We start from the raw sequence: 17,824 nt of genomic DNA on the forward strand, positions 1-17,824 counted from the left end.
ATACTATATTTTTAAACTAATCAGATGTTTAATAAAATACAGGTAAAGGTGATCACAGGCACCACTGTCAGTCGCAAACTACACTCCAACTTCTGGCATAGACAGTAAAAAGCAATCATTCAGAGTCAGAATACTCTTTTGTTGCTGAAATGCATGAGGTCACTTTAAAACAATGCTGTCAAGATGCTGTGGATTTAAAAAGCAACGACTGTCAAAAAAAAAGCATATTTTACTCTGACACCAGCAGCTGGTTTCAGCCGAGTGTTCTGTAGCAAGTAGTAATGTTTATTAGATTGAGATCTTAGGATTGAAAAGGCCAAAAAAAAGTCCACTGAGCTCACTGTCATTTCCATGGAATCAGTTTGAGGCAACTGTTGCTTTGTGATATGGTGCGTTGTTATGCTGGAAGTGTCAATTAGAAGAAGGGTAAATTGTGGCATGGGGCCCACAACTATATGCTTTGAAAACATTTACTAAAATGGATTTTGATTACAATATCCAATAAGTTGATTTTGGACACAACTTTCAGGCTAATGTGTTGCCATTGCGGCAATCTATTTATTTAATAATCTTTCTTTCACTGTCAGAGACTCGATTAATTACCATGTTGTACTTGCTATTGACACGTGATATTTATCTTTCAGTGATGCTGCTTTGTTTCTTCCTAGCAAGAAACAAAGCATTACTAATTTGACAGATCAGTCAGCGATCAATCAGTGTAAAAAATGGCTCTAAATTTCCAGTAGTGCACAATACTTCCTGCCATTTTTACCTAACCGGAATTTATTCACCATGGGCTTTACACAGTGGAACAAAGAAAATATAAGTATAATAACTAGCTTTACGCCCAAAAGCAAAATACTGAGTGCTACTTATACAGTGCAGGCAGTAGTGAAAGAACAAATGAGGGTGTGATTTCAGACACATCCTATCCATTTTACCTCTCACTGTACTAATCCATTGTTTTCAAATACCTTTACTTTAAAAAAAAGTGTTTAGCCTTACTGCTATACTGCAGTGCACCTACAGGCATCATAGACACAGATGACTTATTGACAGATTGTCTTTCTGTCCAATAATTTAAATGTTGTTATGCCTCTGCCGTGGTGACAGCTGAGGGCGGAGGTCTTATGTTTTAAAGTTGCCCGTATGTTTGTCTGCCCCATTGTCATTTAAAGCAATACCTGCAATGCCTGGAGGAAAATTCTTCACGTCTGGCAGAAAAATTCGTTTGGACACCAGGATGAGCTGATTAGAATTTGGTGCTCAAAGGAAAAAGTCAGTATCACCTCAGACAAAGATGTTTCTGTCCATAACTCAATCATTTAGATGCTCATCAAGACACAATGCCACACAGGTGTCTCAAAGGATAGGACATTTTATATTTAAAATGTCAATCCTCAGTTTTGGATAAGTGCAAAACTCGAAATATGTCATTCACAGCCTCCCCACTTTTAATGTACAAAGTGGGCTAAAACCATGGCGGTCTCCAGGTTTTCCTTTGCTGCTTTTGTAAAATGTTCATGTTTTAGCTTATATTTAGGTTGAAATCTAAACGTATGAACAGTTGTCCTAAGCAAATACCAAAAGCAGAACTCACATGAAGTAAAGACAACAACTGCGTTCACTCACAGAAGGTAAGCTAATTACGTACTACAACCTACAGTTGTTTGATTTCGCAGAAGAATGCACGGCAGTTTTCTCAGATGTAACATTTTAGCTTTAACTTTCCGAAATGTTCCTGAAGCTATCTCATCACGTTCAATCAAATGTTGTGTTTTTTTTCCAACTGTGAACTCATAATAAAGTGAATATAAGATGATAGGTGCACATGCAGTAAACTGTCTCATGCTTATGTTCGACCTTTTCCCAAAGAGCAGCTGACATTTTTTTTTCTCAAGTCTAACAGTAGCTCATTTTTTCCCACCAGCAAACTGCAAGTGGAGCAAGAAAAAGAAGCAAAAACAAACTTTCCATCCTTAAATATTTATTTTTTAACTTCAAATTGACACAATTTTTTCTCCTAGAAAACTTTCAAGGCTTTTTTTTTCTTTTTAAACTGCAAAAATCTAAACTTTGGGACTGTGGTTGCAGCTAGCTATAGTGGAGGGAGGAGACCTTCACATTGCACCCAAGTCACACAATGCATGTGGGGCTTTGCCATATGAATTCAATTTTCATTACCCCCCTGTAATAAATGCAGTGTGAATCCTGGGAGGCCATGGCAGCAAAAAATAAATCTGATACATGAATAAACGATGTCCCCGGGGAAGGCAGGCTCCTCCTTTGTGAGGAAGATTGACTCCTCCAAGATGGGACACATCAGCCACAAGGAACGGAAACAGAAATAGAAACTGCCGACAGAAAGGCGCTTGCTCACAGACTTTCTGCTCAGCCCCCCAACCAATCTCGAAGCTGTATATAATAATAATACATATTCTATGCAGTGTGACTGCAAGCCATCAAATTCTCCCACAGGTCAGCAGTTTTATAATTTCCATACTATGAGAATATAATTAAACTTTGACACAGAAACTTAGTCACCGCTCTGCACTTGTCAGTTCATTCCCCTCGTCTTCACACTAGCCATATTATTTTTGTGATGTATGTGCGAAGTGATACTGGTATTTATACATGTGACTTTGTCAGGGCTGTAGAATGCGGATGATGTGATGCTGCAATAAAATTTCACCCGAAATCTGTTGAAACACTTGACTACAATGCTACTTCAGCTTCAAAGGCATATTTGAGCACTGTGGCAGGTTGAAGTAAGATGAACACCACTTTATTTTGCTTGTATTTACACCACTGTTAAAAAGCTTCGGGGCACTTAGAAATGTCCTTATTTTTGAAAGCAAAGCAGTTTTTTCAGTGACATTAAATTAACCAGAAATACAGTTTAGGCATTGTTAATGTGGTAAATGACTATTCTAGCTGGAAACGTTTGATTTTTAATTAAATATCTACATAGAGCTTCGGAGGAACATTTCCAACAACCATCACTCCTGTGTTCTAATGCTACGCTGTGTTAGCTAATGGTGTTGAAAGGCTAATTGATGGTTAGAAAAACCCTTGTGCAGTTATGTTAGCACATGAGTCAAAGTGTGAGTTTTCATGGAAAACATGAAATTGCCTGGGTGACCCCAAACTTTTGAACGGTAGCGTATCTGCAAGCTCTTTCTTATTAACAGGTTCCCAGTATTTTTGCTTACCGTGACAGTTTGGCTGTTGTTCTGCCACAGGTGGTGGTGGAAGCTGTCAGGAACAACATACTAATACATTGTCAGAGTTGGCAAAACATGATTTTATGATTACATCTGATGGACAGTAAATTAGTTCTACAAGCTATCACTTGTCTGGCCTGCCGTTCTGAAAATACTGCGTGGCAACAACACAGATCAACATCTTGCCACATGTGGTAATGCGGGTATATTATATCCTGACACTGGATGTCATTCTTCTACATTTAAGAGCTGCTGAAATGCTCAAACTAATATTTCTAGACATTTAATAAGAAAAAAGGAATACATTCAAGGCCAGTTGAATGGTTTTTAGTGATCACTCAATCGGATCACTCTGTGCCAGTAGTGAAACCTCAGTAACAATCACAGAGCATTTCAGTTAAATTTCATTAATTCACAAATCTCAGAGGGAACAAACACTTAATTTACAAATCGGTCTATGTTACTGTGGTGAATCTCACTGAGAGCTATTAGCTCAACCACCGAATTCAACCTTCTGCAACCCCCCAATCTGGCGTCACAGCAGATGGGTGGAGGTCTGTGATCTGTTGAGGCAATTTTGTGCATGGCTGCCATGGCCTGTCCTGGTGTGACATCTCCTGCTGCTAGCCGGGCTGTACCCTGACCTTCACACTGGGCTGGCGTACAGCTGTCTGGCTGGGAAATGCAAACACACACTTGCACTGCTGACACACACACATACTTATAACACACTTGCAATCCCTGGGGAAGAGCAAAAAGTTTAGTTTTAGTTCGAAGAGAGGCTCTGGTGTAATGTTTTATTGCACTGGCCAGCTACAGCAGACATGTAGCTGGCAGGCAAAAGGGCAGTGTGCTCTCTTGAACAAAATGTCACATGGGCCTCCAGAAAGTGGTGCTTAGCTGGTCACAGATTGTGTTCAGATAGATGATTGAGATTGGGAAAGGACTGTATGTGTGAAGTGATTATGGCTGTAGAGAATGGTAAATGCTGAGTAAAGAAGTGGACACACCAAAACACACCGTACTCACACATGTGGTGCACAAACATGGTCAAATGCACCATCGCCACCCCCTGCACTTCCTATTTGTTGGGTTAGAGCAGGAGGACACATAACGCAAACCCAAAGAGACACTTCCTCCGTGGGGGGAGATCTCCTCTCATTACGAGCAAGATTGACACTGGGCCTGGCCTGTCCAGAGGGAGGTCTAAGCCAATAAGAGAGTAATTGAAAGAGGCGCTTGACTTCCCGTCTGTAACAGCTTACAGACCAGGGTTGATGTGCCTCTAGGAGCATGGTGTTTAGACAACAGATGGGCAAAGACAAACAACATGAAAGTTGGCTCAGAATTGCAGGGTGAGAAAAAAACAATCTGAAGCGAGAAGGCATTTTCACCTCCTCTTAGATGATCACATTTGTCTCCAGAAATCTGTTTGTGTGATGCCTTATCTCTCAAACCAAGACTGATTTCCCAAGCAGATACATGATTAACATCATGTCATATTTGCCTCATGTAATGTGCTTAGACACAAAATGACTGAGCTGTAAAAAGCCAAAAGAAATTCCAAACTGAAATGCTCCAACGGAGGTGTGTTTCTTAGCTTTGCAGTATCCCCAGAGCAACTCCGGTCCTAAGTGTCAACTGCTGGAGCCAGAATGTGGAGAGTTAGAGGCTGTGCCATAGCATCTTGTCTCACAGAGGTGTGTGTTGAGTCCCAGCGGCTAGACTTGTTACGGAGATGACAGCATGTTTTGTTTCACTACACAGCCCTCGCACTGACAGTCTGAAAGCCTGGAGCCAAACAAACAGAGGCATCAACGATGCCAGGTATCTCAAGATCTCTCTCGCTCTCTCTCTCTCTGTAATACACACACGCACACGCACGCACGCACACACACACACACACACACACACACACACACACACACACACACACACACAAGCAGTACAGCAGATACACATGCAGCATACACACTAAAGCACGGAGAAAACGCAGACACATACACATAACCAAGCAAACGCATTTTGATGTTGTACAAAACATCTGCATCACTGCAGTATTTTAGCTGTTGGGAACTGGGAGATGATGCAGTTCCTCCTCCTTTTGCACCACAGGCAGATGCTAATTTTTCTTTAATTGTTGTGATTGTGGTCATTTATAACATTCAATGATCATTTAGAGATTCTAAAATCTCAAAGCACTGAATATCACCCTCTGAATCCAACCCTTAGTTGGAGTAGATGCGGGTTATGCATCTTTTACCGTACTGTATGCACCTGTGGGGCATCAATAATTCAAGCATGCACTTGAACCCCAGGTGCAAGAACAAGGCAGGCCTTGAAACATTCTTGGAGAAACTGCAGTGCTTCTCCGATTGACGCAACACTCGACATGATCAAGAGACTGCGCTGGCAGAGAGAACACGCTTTACTAAAGAACAACAGAATGTTATTCTAAGACTTGCAGAGTTTTACCCAGAAGCAGCTCTGAGTGCAGTCCTTGGCTACTGCAGTAATCCGTTTCTTTTGAGCCTTAGCATTCACAAGAAGGGAGGTAGCGAGGTAAAGGTTAGACAAGATGGGATTTTGAGGGAATGGTTCAGTTTGAATCCCTGGACTGCTGGTGGAAACAGTTTGTAAGTTTGTAAATTCCAACACTGCAAAGACTAATCCACCTGTTCAAAGGTGTAAATTTGTCCCTCTGGGTTTTCAACAAAACCCAGGGCTTAAAAGCAGAATTTCTTGTTTGGAAGCTCAGCTCATGATGCAAAACATGATCTAATGAGAATGCATATTAAAATGGGTGTGTGAGTCGTTATATGGTACCCTTCCTGGTATCATGTTTGCTTCAATGCTTTCATTTATTGCTGCATGATGAAAGAGCTTTTTGTCCCTTTCCCTCGATCTCATTCCTTTGACCAAGGCTTTCCTCCTCTCTATCAGCAAACCAGCCACCAAAAGCAGCTGGAGAGGAAAAGGATAAAATATTAACAGTGTGGCAGTAATGAAGTCTTAATAAGAGAGATCCAGTCCAAACAATGAAAAAAGAGGGTCATACAGGGTGGAAGACGGTGCAATGCCCATTGTGACACGTCAGAGCCATCCGTCTTGTTATTTTATAAGGTCAACTCAATTATATGGCCACCACAGGTAATTTATTAAATTGGCAAACTAAACAAACACTAGAGGGGATGCTCCTGCCAGCTCCAAGTGTGTCACTTGCAATTCAGATAATGGACCTGACACTAGATGTACACGTTACTGAAAACCAACAAAATGCAATGATCTATTACTTAAGAGAGGTTGCCAAAGTGAAAGAGAAAGACAGACAATGTTCGTGTGGGAATTGGGAAAAGGGAGGGGCCTTATTTAGCAACTTCTATTTCCACATTCATACTGAAAACAAAGGGCAGAACAAAAGAAAGTACCTCTTGAATTACTGGGGGAGCTGGCACACTTGTTTTCTGTGCTCTGTGTTGGAATAAAAGATTTGTCTGCGAATAATTTATTCCAGTACTCCCTTTGCCATTTCCCTCTCCTTCCCCCAGTGATACACTGAGGGTTTTTTGTGGTAGAATTCCAAATGATAAATACTGCACATTTATAAAAAGTTGAGCGAGGATATTTAGAACACAGGAAGATACTGCGTAAGGCCTTATGCTTTATTCAAGTCCCTATGGGAGCCATGGTATCCAGGGATACGTTATGTAAAACTGGTCAAAGCCATGCTAATGTGATTTTGAATGCATGGCTTCATCATCTGTGTACCACAGGTAGTGCGTTGCAGCACAGGTTGCTCATATGTCACCCAGAGCCAACGACCCCTGACTGAAATCAATAAATAATTCTGCAATTACAGCCTACGTTACAGTGTAAAATTAATCATTGCATTTATGGAAAAAATGTCCTTATATTTAAAGACTCTCGAGCAGGCTGCGTCGCACCAAGAGACAAGAGAAAAATACAGATACATATATTTAAATATGATTAACTACATCTGATGGTGGACAATTAAAAATTCTGTTCTTACATTTTTGCATGACTCCATCCTTTTTTTTTAAACAGTCTTGCTATTTTGGAGTGTAATATTATGTTAGATAATGCTTGTGGGAATGGACTTGTCACCAAAGGGGATGCTGTTGAAATGATGCATGTGGGTGTGCATTTGGTGTATTGCTGTCTTTGCCTGAAGCAAGAGAGAGAATATCGGAATAAAGAGACAAGACACAGAATATCTTTTTTATTTTTTTTGGCTCAACACTGATACATACACCACCGGAAAGAGAAATAACACAATATCTACATACATACTGAGACCTACCTCACAAGCAACATACATGATGGCACTTACGACATCGTAGCTTCTAATGCGTACTGATTTGATAATTTTGTCTGCCTTCCCTTTGATATCTCTTTTTCAAACAGTTTGAGTGTATTGAAGTTCTTTGGAAAGCTCTGCTCTGGTAATGAATCCAGATAACCAACCTAAATTGACTCATTGAAGCTTTATGAAGCATCCTGACACTCATAGCCAGGGCAAACCAAGTATCCTGTCTGGATGAAAAGTCGCTCAGTAAGATCCAGGAGGGTCTGTACAGTGGAAGTCACAAATGCTAAAAACATAATTGTCTGTTAAAGCAGCAGTGAAAATAAATGGAGGGAGGACAAGTATTAGATTAGATGTCAGACATTGCCAATAGAGATTTGTGTGACGATTCGTGTGACTCCATTGTCCTCTAGTGAAACATGCAGTAGAGACATGAGGATGTATTTATGAATAAGGGCAGAAAATGAAAATACAGTGTGCCATATTACAACACTCGGCGTTACAACATTAAGTGGAGTGGTTGTAGTAGTCATCAATTTTTTGGCACAGCGGCAGCCTAGTGGATATAGTAATAAGCATTTGACAAGGTCACTAGTTTGAATTTTGGCTGGAAAAATATCTGAGTATGGAAGTTTAATAAGAAGTGCTCTCAGTTCCCTCCACAGCTGCCTATCAAGTGCCCTTGATAAACAAGTGCCCTTGATCAAAGAAATCCCCAATTGCTTCAATTACATTGGTCAGTGATAAAAGTCTGCAGCAAATCCAGGCAATTTTAAGGTGAAAGTGTAACTTTTCTCACCTTAAACTTCTCCCTGCAGGCCACTGCTCTCAATATTAACAAAACACAACAGCAGGTAGTCTAACCCAGCCCGATCTCATGAGGATTCGTGAAACTGTCACGTAAGTTTTAGTTTCGGTTTCGTGCGCACCAACACGATTTCGTCATGTTTTTCGTGCCGCTCACCACGAAATGCGCACCAATGTATTTTAAACGGCGGACTTTTCGTGCCACTCAGAACGTATTTCAAAAGAATGTGTATATTATATTTTTAATGTAAAACCGTGGCGAATCCAACGCTATATTTTGCATGACATCGTTCCTAAACATAACCCTAACCATAACCCTAACCATAACCTAACCATAAGCCGGTGGTACACTTACCAATTTGCATAGGAATTTCAAGAATGTCCGGCGGCCGCCGGCCGCAAACGCAATCACACAGGCAGTATACGCCGATGGACAGCTTAGATCGTCATGAATCCGCCGGTATAAACCACTTTCAGATGTGATTACCACAGCGAAAAACATTTCGTGGTGAGCGGCACGAAAAACATGACGAAATCGTGTTGGTGCGCACGAAACCGAAACTAAAACTTACGTGACAGTTTCACGAATCCCCGTGAGACCGGGTTGTCTAACCGAAGTTCCAAAGGTTTACGCTGTCCGTGGTGCTGAAGTCAGGGTGCTGTCCAGGGCTAGTAAGGTTCAGGAATTTTTCAATCAACCAGCGCCAATGGCAGAACATGTGAGCCAGACTCAAGATCTGATGACAAAATGCGAACATAGGATGATATTAGAAGAATTTAATAGAAATTAAGTTGCATAAAAGAAAATAAACAAAAAAACTCACTTCAACATCTTTTATACAGTTTCTTTTAGGAGTCGCTTCTACTGTAGTCAAAAGCAACATTTTTGTCTCTAATGTCTGTTTGTGGAATTTAAGTTAAGATTTGTTATTACACAAACCAGTTATGCTGAAATCCTGATCATGACCTGGCAAAATTTCTGTTGCAAGAAGCCAAAACAAACTGAGTATGCTCTCAATCTTGTGAATTTGGACTTCTGAATGAAATTTTTTAGGCTCATACTTCCGTGAATGCCATTGAGTCTGCAGTGAGAAAGAATTTTTTCATTCCAGTGTTACCGAACATAACACATAACTTTGGTTTGACCAAACCATGTGAAGCAGCAGAAGCTGTCAAGCTTAGAGATGATAGAAGGCAACACCACCACCTCTTTTGTTACTGCTTCATTTGTATAACATATGTTGCATTTCTTATACATTACCCTGCAGTGCTTATTTTGTACTGATAGATGGTATCATGCACATTGTTTCATTATTACTGACATGCCAATAAATGATTTACGTGTATGAACTGGACAAATGGTGAACAATTATCAGCTCAGTCTATTCTAATTAAGTATTTAGAATGACAAAATAAAAGGAATGTAAATAAAGTATTATGTTTGCCTCTGGTAATTTTGCAGTTTGAATAATCACATATGTATTGCAGGTATTAGTGTTGCTATTATGCTCCCATAAGTTTAGTTAATGATCAGTCATTCCATTCTTTCAGCAATGAAAGTCCATTTCAAAGCTTTACTGTTTTTATTTTCTCTCTGGCACAAGTAGATATCTTCCCAAGTAAGACGATCACATACAATCATATTTCTTCACTGTTGTGTCTGCCCAAGCAAAACACTTCAAAATAATAAATAGGTTGGAGGTTGCTGTCCTTAGAAAGTATTTTCTTTTCAAAGGCTAGTGCATGACCTATACAGTGGGGGATGTTTTCACTTGGTATTATGGTCATTTTTTCATTTACTGTTATACACACTGAGTCTATTTTAAACATATCCAACATTTTATTCAGCAAATGTTTCTTAGATGTCTTTAAATTCTTCTTTCATATTCCACTCACAAGATATTAACATAAAATAATCCCTGTTCATGACCATCTAGTCCGATTGGATGGAAATGTGGCCTCAGGTTCACTACCAGCCAACCAAAATAAGGAATAATGCAAATTTCTTTGCACTTCATCTTGACCATGCGTCATGGCTACAGCTGGAGATGGAAGACTATATATAGCGATCTATTGGTGTGTTCCATTTGAACTGGGATGTTGGAAAATCAGCTGGAACTTCCCCTGTAGTCAGAAATTTGACCTGGAAAGTTGGAAAAGCCTCACTTACTCTGAAATAAAAACTCCAAGACTGCTCAGCTCATCAATAGCAAGTGTTCTGGTTCATTTGTGTCTTATTAAATCACTCATATACACAGTGCAGAAACAGGCTGCTATGGTATTTGTGCAAAATATCACATAATACATTAATGTCAACAGTAACAATACTGTAAACAAGACTTTCCTACAGAAGCTTAGTCTGCACTCAGGTGTTTTTTTGGGGGGTATGCTCAATCTTCTTGGTGTATCTCATATGACTTAACAGTGAATGCTGTCTCAAAACTGCTCACATTTCAGGTGGGAATTTAAAAAAAATGTAAGATTCAGGTGAGCGAATTCAGTAGTTTTACAGCACAGGAGGGAATCGAGGAAGCCTACCATCACCCCAACCCTCCCCATAGCCCATTTGTCTTGTTTTCCACAATTCCCAGCTCTTTAAATGATTTTTGGGTGCCATAAGGTGGCTGGTGATGGGATGACAAATGAAATATCTCTCACAACGGAAGAGCTGCCAGCTGAGTTTCTATGTAATGCTTCTTTGGGGATGTAACAGCCACTCTCTGCAATGTCATTGTGATTAGCTTCATAGTTTATGCTCGCTAGCAGTAAGGCATTTACAGCCCAGCTAACACATGCTGCAATTCTTCTCACATGAATGTTCTTTCTCACTAATTGCTGCTTAAGAATTATTGGAAAGATAATCCTTAAGTTTAAAAAAAGAAAGACCATTTCAAAACTAAATATATGCAAGTTCCCAATGCATGAAACATTTGTCATATCACTTTGCTTACTCTACTGATAAAGCTCACTACCTAAAGGTGAATGGAGGTGCAGTAATTGCAGGTAACACCAGTGATTTTACATTCCGCTCCTAATTGAGCGCTTTTGTGTGTCAGAATTCAATGAACTGCTCTATTCTTCCCTCATTCATTGTTGCTCTAGTTAAAAGGACTTTTAACTAGATAATTGCAGTCTCATCAACCATGATGCGCTTCTTTTTTGGGGTTGCTATTATGCCGCGTGAAAAAGCAGAACAACAGTTTATTGCTGGGCACATTTCAGACCTTTTCTCACAGGTGTAAATTTGGTAGGCGACTAACCCAAAAATTTCATTTAAATGGAACATCTAAGTCAGACGCTTACATCATAATGACCTTTTACAACGCTCTTGGAGACAACAATAATTCAGGTCATTAGGACCAGTAGAAGATTTGACATGTGAAGTGTTTGTAAAGGATGGACACACGTCAGACCAATGAATCCCGTTTCTCCATCACCACCATAGAAGACACAGAGACTTTTATTATACGCATACATTTTTCTATAGTCTTATTTTTAGATTTGTTAAATGCACAGGCTTGTGTTCTTAATTACATTAGACGTTTACTTTCATGTATCCTGAAATCCTGCAAGTTTTTTTTTTTTTTTGGCTATCTCAGGAATTGTATCAGATAAATAAATCATGTTTGAAGTCATTTGAACCACACATTCAATGGGATTTTAGATCTGTAATCATAGTAGATATTGAACAGTTGGGTTCATATGTTTAAGAAATTAGTTCAGAGTAATTACTAAAGGTATATGGCCTTGGACCTCTCATGGACAATGAAGCTCAAGACCACTGTTTGGGATGAACACAGCAATGATCGGTCATTTTAAATACTTTTCGAGAACTTTTGGTATGAAATAAGTCATTATAGAATACGACTCGTACTTGTTCCTTGTTTTAGTTTTGCTTTGTTGTGTGTTTTACTTATTCTTGGGGCTTTTTCACCCTTTTTTGGAGATGATCCATTGCTAAAAATTTTGGTCTTTCATGTTCTTTCATTGATGGAGTTGTTCCTGTTAAATATCAGGTATCTTACGTTAACTTTTACAATGCTTTGTGTATAGTTAACATCGGTTCTACCGTGTTTGGGAACTGAAGATTAATGAAATTAGAGCTCAGATTATAAGACTGTTCAATACAAGTAGATGTGACCTTTTTTCATATTAAAACTTGAAATATTAATAATCAGTTACCAGATTATATCTGATGGTGCCCTGATAAACGAGTGCAATTTTAATCAGAAAGTGTAGTTTACCCTATACAAGCACTATTATGCTGCACTGTTGTCATCTAATCAGTTAAGTGCCGCAACCATTTTTTGTTTTATAAAGGTTAGCATGTCACTTGGGCATTGTGCAAACAGTATTTACCCTTTAATAGGGAGAATGAATATGACATTTTGCTCCCATTTTGCGATGTGTCTTTGTCGTGTGATAATTTTGCAGACGAGCAATTATTGCCTCTGAATGCTGTTCTGGGGAAGCCCATTGTTGACTCTGTAGCAATGGACAGGTTGTTATACGACAGGCCTCATCTCCATAAATCACTATTGTGAAACAACAGGGTGATAAAAATGTAGAGCGCTCTTGGTTTCAGGAAAACCCTGGTTTCTTTGCCACATTTGCTCAGTCTGATGCAACATAGAATCAGTTATTTTCTCTCTGCTTCCTGAATCTTGACAGCTTCTTTACTGTGGGCTTCTATTTCACAGGTGGGCTCCCCTACAGCAGGGGCTGTGTTTGTTTTATATGAACTCACCGCTGACCCTGCTGACCACAAATCATGTTGAAAGAGGAGTGAGAGAGTAGAATAAACGGCCATCATGGGAGGGGAAAGTACCTTTTAAGATCCGTCAAAGCCTTTGCTAATAGGGGTGATCCATCCAGGGCTTTCAAAATGTCACATCCCAGCCTCATTCATTTGCATAACCTCTAAAGCATCCAAGAGAGCGTGCGGTGCATTGATTTAGCCAGTGACTTGGGAGATGCTTTCCTTGTTGACACAAACGTTTAAGCGAGTGTGACTGTGGCACTCCTTAATCCACTAAACTGTGTGGCGAGTAAGTACTCAGCCGCAGTTTTACAACCTCATCATGAGTCATTCCAACACACTCAGGCTCCCTACTCTGCTGACTACACTTGGGTAAATATCACTATTTGATCTCTGATAAATCATGCATATTTCTAATAGTAACCCACTGAATTTATCATTGGACACATAGCCTGAACTGTGAACACCTCTGTGTTGATTCAAGAGACTATAACTCAGCAAGTCCATTAACGGATGATTTCCAAAAACAGCAGGGCAGCTACTTTATAAGTGCATTAAACTTTTAATTGTAAAAAATATCTTACACTGATTAAGAGGGAATAAAAATGAAAGTATTAACAGACATTACACCCTTTTCTCTATTTGTATTGGATAATGGGGACTGACCGAGGAACGCTAACGTTTTCTCATCACGAGGCTCATTTCGTAGCTTTTCTGGAGATTTTAAATAATAGCTCAAGTTTTGTTTCCAAGGTCCAGAACAGTGTTTGAGCAAAAAGGAACCATACTGCATTTCATGAGATTGGACTGAAATCTCGAGATTAACTATAATTTTGATGTTGTTGTGAGATTATATTCTCTGAAGTTTTGGATTAAAGTTGAAGAGATCAAGACATGTATATGACATGGATTTGATGGTGTTACTACAGTTTGTTTGATCTTAAAAGATGCATATTTGGCATTGCATTACATTTATGAATATTCCATGAAAACAAGCATTCTTTTTCAAAAATATAACTACAAATTTGTCACAACAAAACACAACGACTGATTTTGGTTTCTTCTTTTCAGCTGCTCTTATTAATTTTTCAGAACATGTGATTCTTCCCACTAGATATCCCGGTTAATGTATTGTATATTCTGTCTTTTTATATCAGTGTGACTATATTTCACATTAAAGACCAACTTAAAAAAGATTACGTAGACTAAACGTAAAGTTTTCACTTAAATTGCAGGAGCAGGCAATAGTGAACTCACATGTATAGCTAAATATTAATGTTTAAATACGAGGGATATGCATGAGAAGTTATACATGTGTGTTTCAATTGATCTAATCTTGGTGTGTGTGTTCATTTGTTTTCTCAAAAAATAATCTTGACTTATTTTATTCAAAACAAAAAACTTCGATGTCTTCAAATGATTATCACACAGGAAAAGTAAAAAGCAGAGAATGACAAACATGAGGGAGAGATAGCTAGACAGTTTTACTGCCCGTATAGACCATATATGCTCACTTTAAATGCTTTCTGCCTCATAACTGTAAATCTCCATAAAAAAAAAAGAATCCAAGTTACCAGTTTGCTGCAACACCAGAGGTTTGACAATAATGTCAGATATGCCTGTGACACAGAAATCTGATGTGACTGTTCTATCCTTAAAATGACGGATTAAAATGTGTTCATGCTCTTTGTGGAAGCTGCAATCTTAAGTATGTTCTGGTAATTAGTTTGCTACACACAGCTACAACTAAATTTAATTCTAATGCCAAGCACTACATGTTTTAATAATTAATACTATATGCTATATGACAGTTTGTTAGAGGTTACATGGAACAAGTCAATTTCACAACTATCACTGCAAGCTGACCTTCTCATAGCCTGTGTTCCCCTAGAAGAGTTTCTTAGTGTGATTTCTGCACCATTGATGTCAGTAGTTGTACTTGGTGATTAGACTACATTATGGTTCCATTTAACAAAATTAAATGGGTTAGACCGTGATTGTGGATTGAGGTTAACTGTCAAAGAAACCATTGTTTGTGGCTAGGGATGCTTCAGGCTGATGCAAAGGTAGAAGGTAGAGCCATGCATGGAACTATTTTCTTAATCCCACAGCTACTGAATTTCTGACCATTGCCAACCAGTTGGGTTGGTATCCACTCTCACCTGTGCACATAATCATGCTAACTTTTCAAACCCCTATAATCTGCTCAATGAATGTAGATTTTGGGTAAAACATTTCGCGGAGCATTCTCTTCTCTTTTCATTATCCGTACATTACCATTTTCAAAATCTACTTTGCTTGAAGGAGCAACAATCCCCTCCAAGTCAATACCCTACATACTGAAAATAGCAAGTTTTGGCCAGGGTGTGGGTGTGTAATAAGGCAGAAATGTACGGTTCTTTTTGTAATTTACACAGATTTTTATCCAAATAGCTGAATGATAACAAGGTGCTGCCAGACCATTCTCTGGTGCTGACATAGTGCTGTTGACCACAACGTAGAGTTCCACGGATTTTGTCTTCTCCTTGTTCTCCTGTAATGGCTAATCAGACCCAGGTGCTCTTACCAGAGAGAAAATCAAGATGTTGTCCAGATAAACAAAGATAAAATGGTCGATCGTATCATGGAGCACATCATTTACCAGTTTTTGGAAGAGTGAAGGGGGACTGCTTAAACCGAAGTGCATCACTAGGTAATCAAATGCCCTCTTGGTGTGTTGGAGGCAGTCTTCACCTCAACACCTGCCTTAATGCACGCCAGGCAGCCCGATCTCACGAGGATTCGTGAAACTGTCACGTAAGTTTTAGTTTCGGTTTCGTGCGCACCAACACGATTTCGTCATGTTTTTCGTGCCGCTCACCACGAAATGCGCACCAATGTATTTTAAACGGTGGACTTTTCGTGCCACTCAGAACGTATTTCAAAAGAATGTGTATATTATATTTTTAATGTAAAACCGTGGCGAATCCAACGCTATATTTTGCATGACATCGTTCCTAAACATAACCCTAACCATAACCCTAACCATAACCATAACCATAACCTAACCATAAGCCGGTGGTACACTTACCAATTTGCATAGGAATTTCAAGAATGTCCGGCGGCCGGCGGCCGCAAACGCAATCACACAAGCAGTATACGCCGATGAACAGCTTAGATCGTCATGAATCCGCCGGTATAAACCACTTTCAGATGTGATTACCACAGCGAAAAACATTTTGTGGTGAGCGGCACGAAAAACATGACGAAATCGTGTTGGTGCGCACGAAACCGAAACTAAAACTTACGTGACAGTTTCACGAATCCCCGTGAGACCGGGTTGCGCCAGGTGATAAGCGTTGCACATGCCAAACTTGGAGAAGACGGATCTATCCATTAGAAAAAAAGAAACTGTTACCTCTTAACCTTAATTATTTTCTGAAGTTTTGAAAAAGTAAAGGCAAGGCACTGGAAAACTTGCAGATAATGCACAGTGGCTTGAGCTGACTGATTCTGTAGCTGAATTAAAAATCTGGAAAAGAATGGAGGTCTGAGTTGGGTCTTTCTGAGAGTGGAAGACGATTGAAGTCAAGTGGCCCAGCCTCCCGCACAGCTGACTCTCTAATCACCACTACATTTGTAGCATAATCATGCCCAGAGAGAGAGAGAAGGAGGGGTTAGACACCAACAAGGGAAAAACAGAATAGAGGATGAGAGTAGGACATGCTAGCTAAGCATGGGCAGAAGCAGAGGGCTGACATCACCTATTCCACAAGGAAACCATGATATTTTGCAGTGTAATACTATTAAATAGATGCATATCTGATGGTAATAAATTTCAAAATTACAATTGCACTCACAGGAATTAATCACTGTAAGGCTTTAAGTGCATATTTCATATACCTGTCAATAGTATCTTGCTGAAAAATTTGCCCACTCTGGGATCAATAAAGGCTTAATCTACCTATTCATTTGTGCAGGAAGAAGGGACCAGAGTTGCCTGTTGCATGGCAGTATTGTTACTGATACACATTTGTTGCAACAAAGTCCAGTTCGTTTTTATCAGTCACAACTGAGAAATGTGTCCAAATGCCAGACTACCTTTTGTATCGTAAAAACCTGCTGTAATCGTCTTTACAATTTCATTTGTTGACTCCTTCGTGAAGGTTGGCAATAAATCCCTGAACCCTCAGATGATTTTCTGACTGACAGAAACGTGAAAACAACCCACTCCTGGGAGATTTGCATGGGGTCCCATGGGTGTTTGCAACTCTAGTGCAGTCCTCTAGTATGAGTTTTAGTTTTTCTGTGTAAATGGGTTACATAAAAAAGCAAACAAAACATATATTTAAGAAACTTTCTAATGTTACAGTTACAGTTATCATACTGACTACACTCGCTGAGCCTGAGAATGAGAAAATGCAGTGTTGGTTATTTCCTTAACAATGCTGGTATTGTATGTTGGTGACTTGCCATGCTCTATAATGGAATGAGAGTCATAGAAGAGGGTGTGGTCATGACTTACCAAAGGTGCCATGCAGGCCATGAAAGAGTTTTCTTGTTACCCTCTTACTCAAAGTGTGTCAACAGCTGAGAGCACTTTTGCCTTTTTGTTAAAGACAATGCATTCAATCAACTTAGTTCTTGAACTAAAGTTAGCATGTTTATGTAAGCATTTACCTTTAACCGCACAAAGAAAGTCTATCTAAAATAGCAAACTAAATCTGG

General features: G+C 39.4%; 1 long non-coding RNA gene across 1 annotated transcript; it reads right to left on the bottom strand.

Moving 5' to 3' along the window:
• Positions 1 to 8,563: 8,563 nt before the first annotated feature.
• Positions 8,564 to 16,417, bottom strand: LOC127536503 (uncharacterized). Its single transcript, XR_007945518.1, has 2 exons — positions 16,161 to 16,417; positions 8,564 to 8,686 (listed from the first exon to the last, which is right to left on the bottom strand). It is a non-coding gene; the product is annotated as an uncharacterized LOC127536503 (long non-coding RNA).
• Between the last annotated feature and the right edge of the window lie 1,407 nt (positions 16,418 to 17,824).

The sequence above is a fragment of the Acanthochromis polyacanthus genome, chromosome 12 (genome assembly GCF_021347895.1).
Source record: "Acanthochromis polyacanthus isolate Apoly-LR-REF ecotype Palm Island chromosome 12, KAUST_Apoly_ChrSc, whole genome shotgun sequence".
In the NCBI taxonomy this organism is placed as follows: domain Eukaryota; kingdom Metazoa; phylum Chordata; class Actinopteri; family Pomacentridae; genus Acanthochromis; species Acanthochromis polyacanthus.